General features: G+C 37.4%; 1 long non-coding RNA gene across 1 annotated transcript; it reads left to right on the top strand.

The window, feature by feature from the left end:
- The first annotated feature begins 1246 nt into the window (after positions 1–1246).
- Positions 1247–8044, top strand: LOC132650095 (uncharacterized). The gene is made up of 2 exons (XR_009588464.1): positions 1247–1359; positions 7754–8044. It is a non-coding gene; the product is annotated as an uncharacterized LOC132650095 (long non-coding RNA).
- Positions 8045–9051: the final 1007 nt, after the last annotated feature.

Raw genomic sequence — 9051 nt, 5'->3', positions numbered from 1 at the left:
ATGAATGCATATATGTTATACATATATATATACACACATGAAATTTATATAAGAGACTAATACATAAATATAATACATAATATAATATTTATGTATTAGTCAGTCCTCTGTTTTTCCTGCTGTTCTATGATCCATGCTGGTCTCTATGGCCTCAGATTGGTGTGCATCCTCGGAAATGGTGCTGGCTCCAGAACTCCAGTGTGGGGAGTTTAAGGGAGAGTGGAGCACAAAGGGCCATAGGCAGCCCTAGGCACAGTAGTTGGCAGGCTGTGGCAGGCCAGTAGATGTGAGCAGGGGCATGGGGAACACTTACCTGTTGCTCCCTGATCCATGCTGGTCTCAGGGGCAGCAGATTGGGGTGGGTCAGATACAGAAATTGTGGTACATTTGCACAATGGAATATTACTCAGCAATTAAAAACAAGGAAATCATGAAATTTTCAGACAAGTGCATGGAACTAGGAAAGATCATCCTAAGTGAGGTAACCCAGACCTAGAAAGATGCACATGGTATGTACTCACTTATAAGCAGATATTAGACAGGATAACCATTCTAAAACTCATAGACCTAAAGAAACTAAGTAACAACAAGGGCCCAAGGGAGTTGTTGGAATGTCACTGAAAAGGGGAAATAGAATACACAGCAGAAGTGGAGAGAGAGAACTGGGTAAGAGAAGGGATGGGGAAGGAAACAAGGGTGGAAATGAGATGTGAGGAAAACAAGGGTTTGAGGTGAGAGGTCTGTAAACAAGAAGGGAAACTGAGAGAGGACATCTCTTTATCAAGCTGGAAACTTGCCACTGGGTAGGCTCTCTGAAGAATATGGTGTGACTCTAGCTGAGACTCCTAAAGGGGAAGGGGGAGCAGTGGATGTGAAGACTGAAGTGACCACCTCGTAGCCAAGCAGGACTAGTGGAAGGAGGGGAACAACAACCCACTGACAAAATCGTTGATCCAAAAATATCCTTGCATTTCAGAAGTGCAGGATAATGAAAGAACAGAGGTTGAGGGAATGTCTAACCAATAATTGGCCCAAACTGAGCCCAACCCCATGGTAGAGAGCCAGGCCCTAACTCTACTAACGATACTCTGCTATGCTTGCAGACAGGAGCCTAACTTGACTATAGTTGGGACTTGCAGCCAAGCATGGGGCAGAGGTCCTGAGGTCCTGTGGAAGTGTTGGGGAAAAGATGGATGGACCTGGAGGTGACAGGAACCTCACAAGAAGACCAACAACTAACACAAACCTATGGGGACTTACAGAGACTGAGACATCAACTAAGAATCATTCATGGTCTGGACCTAGGCTCCCTGTACATATGTATCTGATGGGTGGTTTGGTGTTCATATGGTGCACCTGGTGAGTGGAAGGGGAGGGGCTGTTTCTTTGTTTTTTTTTTTATTACAATGTATTCACTTTTGTATTCCAGCTTTAACCCCTTCCCTCCTCTCTTCTCATTCCCACCCTCCCTCCTACTTCTCCCCCTATGTTAATCCCCTAGTCCCCTGATAGGGAAGGTCCTCCTCCCCTTCTATCTGACCCTAGCCCATCAAGTCTAACCATGACTGGCTGCATTGTAACATAGACTCTATTACCTTCTTTTGGATCAATTCCTCCTGGCAGGGCTGCCTTGCCTAGCTTCAGAAGAGGAGGATATGCTCAGTCCTGATGTGACTTGACATGCTGGAGAGGGTTGACACAGGAGAGGATGCTCCCATTTTCTGTGAGGAAATGAAGAGCAGAAGGGGAATGAGGGGAACAGTTTGCAGGGAATGGGAGGAAAGGAGGGAAGGGGTACCTTGGAATGTAAGTAAATAAACTGAAATAAAAATTTAAAAATTTTATATAACATAATAAATAATATATGATATGTGGTATACAATATATGACATATGGCATGAGGTGATTAAATAATTATATAATTATGCCTAATATATAATTAATATGACATATATATTATATAATAATTTTTATAGTGTATCTGTTTCTAAATGTATATAATATATATTAAATAATATACAAATAATATATTTATATGTTATACATTTATAAACATGTATACATAGTTTATCTATAACATAAAATATTGTATATTACAGATTATATAATGTATTATATGATATTTCATATTATGCATTACATATTATATTATATACTAAATAATTGTATTATACATTATGTATAATCTCATACTAGTCACTCATGAAGTATGTTTTTTTCTTCTAATGAAGCTCAGTTATCTAATTAAAATATAAAAGAAATAAAATATATTTACCCAAAAGCCTCTACATAAAAATGGCATGAAATTATGTAAAGGTAAAGTTACATGTAATTCAGACTAGCCACCATCATATTTCTCAATTAGTGGGATAGGTAAAGAAGGATATGTTTCTTTCTAAAAAACATTTTAAATTATCAGAGAGATTTCAATGAGTAAAGAAAGTGTGATTTAACAAACTTAAAAAGGATAGAAAAACTTTATTATTAATAAAACCTACAACGTATTTCTTAATTCTTCTTCAAAAACATAATCTTGATCCTCCTTCCTCCACCTCCTTCAGCAAATCCTACCAGCATACACCACCACAACTGGCTTTAAACATACAAGAGGCTTACAGAATACAAAATAGACTAGACCAGAAAAGAAACTCCTCATGTCACATAAAAGTCAAAACAGCAAATCTATAGAACAAAGAAAAAAATATTAAAAGCAGGCAGGGTAAAACACCAAGTAACATACAAAGGTAGACCTATAAGAATCACATCAGACTTCTCAACAGAAACTGTGAAAAGCCAGAAAACCCTGGGCAGATGTCATGCAGACTCTAAGAGACCACAGATGTTAAACTACACTACCATACCCAACAAAGTTTCAATCAACAGAGCTGGAGAAAACAAAATATTCTATGACAAAACTAAACTTCAACCCAGTCCTACGGAAGATACTAGAAGGAAAACTCCAATCTAATGAAATAACTATACCCAAGAAAACATAGAACATATATAACTTTACACAAAAAAGAAAAAAAAAAAGAAAGAAAGAAAACAAGTACAGAAACACACTATCACCACTATCTCTACAATAAAAGGAACAAACATTCATTGGCCACATTATCTGTCAACATCAATGGTTTTAACTCTCCATAAAAAGACACACACTAACAGAATGGTTGTAGAAACAGGATCCAACATTCTGCTACATCCAAGAAACACACTTCTGCAACAAAGACAGATACTACCTCAGAGTAAAGTGATAGAAAAAGGGTTTTCAAGCAAACAGACACACAAAAAAACAAGCTACTGTAACTATCCAAATATGTAATAAAATAAGCTTTCAACCAAAATTAATCAAAAAAGAGGGACATTTCATTCTCATCAAAGGAAAAATCCACCATGAGGTCATGACAGACATGAAAATCTATGCCCCAAACACAAGAACACATACATTTGTAAATGAAACATTGTTAAAGCTAAAATCACACATGTCCCAACACCTTAATAGTGGAAGGCTTCAACACTACACACTTACAAAAGGACAGATCATCTAGACAGTAGCTAAATAGAGAAATAATGGCACTTACCAAGGTCCTAAATCAAATGGACCTAATAGATGTCTACAGAACATTTTGTTCAAACTCAGAAGGGTATACCTTCTTTTCAGCATATCATGGAACATTCTAAAAAATTGACCCAGCCTCAACAAGATACAAGAAGATTTAAATAATCCCTTGTATCCTAGCAGACCACCATGGCCTAAAACTAGACCTCAACAACAACAGAAGCACATAAACACAAGCATATAAACTAAACAACTCTCTATTCAATGACAGCTGGATCAGGGAAGAAACAAACAAACAAACAAAAAAGAGACTTCCTGAAATTCAGTGAAAATTAAGTCACAACTTACCCAAACTTATGGGACACATGAAAGCAGTGTTACGAGGAAATTTCAAAGCACTATGTGCCTCCCGAAAAAAGGTTGAGACACCTCATACAAGAAACTTAACGGCATACTTGAAAGCACTGGTTGGGGGGATAGGCACACCCAAGAGGAATACACAGTTGGAAATAATAAAACTCAGAGCTGAAATTAATGAATTAGAAACAATGAAAACAATTTAAAGAATCAATGAAAACAAGAAATGGTTCTTTGAGAAAATAAAAAAGATAGACAAACCCTTAGCCAAACTAACAAAAAGGCAGAAAGAAACTATCCAAATTAACAAAATCAGAAACAAAAATCTAAATGAAATGACAGATTCAATTCACCCAAGATCAGGTAAATAGATTGAACAGTCCTATACCCCCCCAAGGAAATAGAAGCCGTCATCAAAAGTCTCCCTGTCAAAAAAAAAAAAAAAAAAAAAAAAAAAAAAAAAAAAAAAAAAAAGAGCACAGGGCCAGATGGTTTCAGCACAGAATTCTATCAGACTGTCAAAGAAGAGCTAATGCAAATACTCTTCAAACTACTCCACAAAATAGAAACAAAACAAACATTACCACATCACTCTGGGTGACTGGAGCCACCTTGATGCCCAATCCACATAAAGACTCAAACAAATGAGAAAATCAGACCTATCTCTCTTATGATGCAAAGATACTCAATAAAATACTTGCAAACAGAATCCAAGAACACATAAAAGATATCATCCACCATGATCAAGTAGGCTTCATCCCAGGCATGCAGGGGTGGTACAATCCATCAATGTAGTCCACCACATGAACAAACAGAAGGGGGGAAAAAACACATGATCATCTCCTTAGATGCCGAAAAATCATTTGACAAAATCCAACACCCATTCGTGCTTAAAGTTTAAAGTCTTGGAGAGATCAAGGATACAAGGCACATGCCTAAACATAGTAAAGAAAATATACAGTAAGCTTATAGCCAACATCAAACTAAATGGAGGGAAACTGAAATCAGGGATAAGGCAAGGCTGTTCACTTCCTTCATACCTCTTCAAAATAGTACATGAGGTCCTGGCTAGAGTAATAAGACAACTGAAGGAGATCAAGGGAATATAGATTAGACAGGAAGAAATCAAAGCATCACTATTTGCGGATGATATGATAGTATTCATAGTGATCCCAAAAATTCAACCTGAGAACTCCTTCAGCTGGTACACACCTTCAGCAACCTGAATGGATACAATATTAACTCAAATAAAAAAATCTAATATCAGAGATCAGACCTCTACTCTTGCCTGATGCATCTAAAACAAAAAGGGGGAACTGTAGAGAGCTGTGTAATGCCACGCCTTAAAGATGGAGCTGGTTTCCACCTTCCACCTTCCCGATGGTGAGTGCTCTCTGTCACGAACAATTCCACATTTGGCTAAGGCTGAGGATCTGGCTTGCTTCCATGTATGTGGACCTATCTGCATTGCCCACATGGCACGCCTGGGTTGGCTACCCAGAGGCTATTTAAGCTGTGGGCTGGCTTTCCCTAGGGTCAGATGATTGTTCAAGGTTCCTGAATAAACTGCATTGAAAAAAAAAATCAGAAGCCTTCCTGTATCCAAAAGACAAAACAGCTGAGAAAGAAATTAGGGAAACTATACCTTCACAACAGCCACTAATAAGATAAAGTACCTTGGTGTGACTCTAACCAAGAGAGTAAAAGACCTGACGGAAAATAAACTTCAAGTCTCTGAAGAAAGAAATTGAAGAAGATATCAAAAGATGGGAAGATCTCCCATGAGCAAGGATCAGTAGGATACACATAGTGAAAATGGCCATCCTACCGAAAGCAATCTACAGAGTCAATGCAATTCCCATCAAAATACCAACACAGTTCTTTTCAGACCTTGAAAGAAAAACTCTCAATTTCTTATGGAAAAACAAAACCCCAGAATTGTTAAAACAGCCTTACAAAATAAAAGATCTTCTGGAGATACCTCCATCCCTAATATCGAGCTGTACTATAGAGGAACAGTAATAAAAACTGCATGGTACTGGCAAAGAAATGGTCTGGAAGATCAATAGAATCGAATAGAAGACCAAAAAACAAACCAACACACCTACGAATGCTTGATTTTTGACAATGATGAGTATACAACCACTTTGTATATCTATCTGGTGCTTTCTCAGACAATTAGGAATAGTGCTATCTTCAGTGGAGGAATAGATACAGAAATTGTGGTACATTTACACACTGGAATACTACTCAAGGAAATCATGAAAATTGCAGGTAATTGGATAGAACTAGAAAAGATCATCCTGAGTGAAGTAACCCAAAACAGAGAGACACATAGTATATACTCACTCATAAGTAGTTATTAGACATATAATATATATATAATATAGGATAAACATACTAAAATCTATACTCCTAAAGAAGCTAAGCAAGAAGGAGGACCTTAGGGAAGATTATCAATCCTCTTTCACAAGGGCAAATGGGATAGACGACAAAAGCAGGAGAGGACAGGGAACAGGACAGGAGCCTACCACAGAGGGCCTCTGAAAGGCTCTAATGATCGAGGTATATCGCAGAGGCTGTGATTCATAACCAAATTTTGGGCAGTTGCATAGAATTTTATGATAGAAGGAGGAGATAGAAAAACCTGGAGGAGACAGGATCTCCACAGGTGGACCAACAGAGAGAGAGAGAGAAAAAAAAAACTGGATTCAGACTCTCTGCAGGGACTGATACTCCAATCAAGAACCATGCATGGAGAGGACCTAAAAGCCATGCTCAGATGTAGCCCATAGACTCAGTCTCCAAGTGGGTTTCCTAGTAAAGATAGCAATGACTGACTCTGGCATGAACTCAGTGGCAGTCTCTCTGATCACCTTTCCCTGGGTGTGCAGGCTTGCCAAGCCACAGAAGAAAACAATGCCAGGACAATCAGCCAGTCCTAATGAGACCTAATAAGCTAGGGTCACATAGAAGGGGAGGAGGTTGCTCCCCTATCAGTGGACTAGGAGACAGGCATAGGAGAAGAGGGAGGGAAGGTGGAATTTGGAGGAGAGGAGAGAAGGGGTCACAGCCAGGATACAAATAATTACATCTAATAAACAATTAATTAAAAATAAAAGAAATTAATTAATTAATTAATTAAAATAAAATGAATTAATTAATTAAAAGAAAGGAACCTAATCTTATACTAGTCAGTCATGAAGTATGTTTTTAGTACTTCTAATGAAGCTCCTTTATCTAAGTGAAAGGTAAAGAAAACATATATTCATATCAGAAGGTTCCTTCTGACCTATTTTGCTTTTTTATTTTTCATAATTTCTGGGATATTCTGAGCCAAAATGATAGTAAAATTTTATGTGCATAGACATTATCCTTTGGGAAGCTCGGGACTTTAATCTATTCTTCAAAGCGGTTCATGGCTTAAACAGATTAAGGTCATTAGTTTGTAGAATCCTATAAAACTGTCCACAACAGCATGGTAAAATTAAGCACATCCATCTGGACCATTTTTTGTTCTGTTTTGTTTGTTTGTTGGTGTTTACGTCTTTCTTCTTGTTCACAGTCTTCTTGTAATCTCTGTTAAGAAAATACCTGCATTCCTTAATCTTGTTTTATTACGGTATCTGTGTTACTGTTTCTAGCTTAAAGTGTTTATGCTGTTTTAGGCATGTTTTCTAAGTGCTAAAAAACTAAAAAGGGGCAATTTTATCTGAATGCAGATTTTAAGTTTTTCAGTAAAGCATATTATTATTGTTACTGTTGTGGTATTTTTAATTATTATGGTTCTTTCGTGTTAAAATTGTAATAAATTATTTTTATTCTTCAATCTCTCAGGTCTAAATGTAACATGAATTCCTGAAGTAATATCACCTGGACTAAGAAAATCAAATTCTGTGCTGGAAAAAAATGTCTCAATAGCTAAAAATATTGCCCAGGAAACCTTACATCTCAGTTCAATGACCAGAATTTAAATGTTGGGAGGAGAGAATTGACTCCCTCAGAAATTTCCCTACTGAATCCCCAGTATGCACAATTATGCAGATTTGCACAGGCATGTGTGCACACATGTACACACACACACTGAATAAATATAAATCTCAAAATAAAGTAAAATAATTAAAATCACATTAACTTCAACTTTCCTTGTATGTGTAAGTTGTTCTTAAATGTTAAGTTTTTATTTCCACTAAAAGTAAATAATTCAGGGGGACTAGAGAGATAACTCCATGGTTAAGAGCACTAGCTTCTCTTCCAGAAAACCTGGGTTTGAATTTCAGTACATATATGGCAGCTCCCAACTATTTGTAACTTCAGTCCTAAGAAATCTAATGTTCTTGCCATCAAGAAACAACAGCTTATACAATTATACAAGCAAGCAAAACATCTATACACATAAATTAATAAAAGGAAGACCTCCCTTATCAGTAGCCTGGGGGAAGGGCATGGGTGGAAAAGGGGGAGGGAAGGTGGGATTAGGAGGGGAGGACAGAGGGAACTACAAGGGGGATGCAAAGGGAATAAACTGTAATTCATCAAAACAAAAATAAAATAATTTTTTAAAAATAAAATGAATAAAAAAGATTTATCCATGGTTACATTAAGTACTACCAACTGCATCTGGAAAAAGCTTTTCCATTTATGACCTCACAGAAAGCAAGGCAGGCAGCAGCAGATTCTTCACAAGCACATTGGCATGGAAGCAGCTGGTCCTACCTCTCAGGATGGAGTGGTTATATAAGTGGTTCTCCTCCTGGAAGGTCCTGCCATCATCTTCTAAATTTGAAGTCCAATGTAAGGTTGAAAAGCTCTTAAAACCCTAAAGCATGCCCACTAACTTCCACTGGGACTCTACTCTGCCACACAGGGCCAGGCTTCCTTCCCATTAGGCTGAAACACTTAAAACTCAAATAAAAGTGCAACTCAAGCAGCTCTGGACAAGTGGCAATGGTGGGGAGTGTGTTTGATGACTCCAGAAGGTGTGATAAGTGCACACATGTCTTCGGAGGACAAACAGTTGGCTGCCCAGCCTATGCATATGATGAAAAAAAAAGTTTTTAAACAAGATTGATTGAAAAATTCTTGATTAATTTAAATATTATTCAATGAAAACTTTATGATTGAGCTTGATGTTC

This window comes from Meriones unguiculatus, chromosome X, assembly GCF_030254825.1.
Source record: "Meriones unguiculatus strain TT.TT164.6M chromosome X, Bangor_MerUng_6.1, whole genome shotgun sequence".
Taxonomy (NCBI): domain Eukaryota; kingdom Metazoa; phylum Chordata; class Mammalia; order Rodentia; family Muridae; genus Meriones; species Meriones unguiculatus.
The sequence above is the reverse complement of the archived record's forward strand: the minus strand, read 5'-3'. Positions and strand labels throughout refer to the sequence as shown.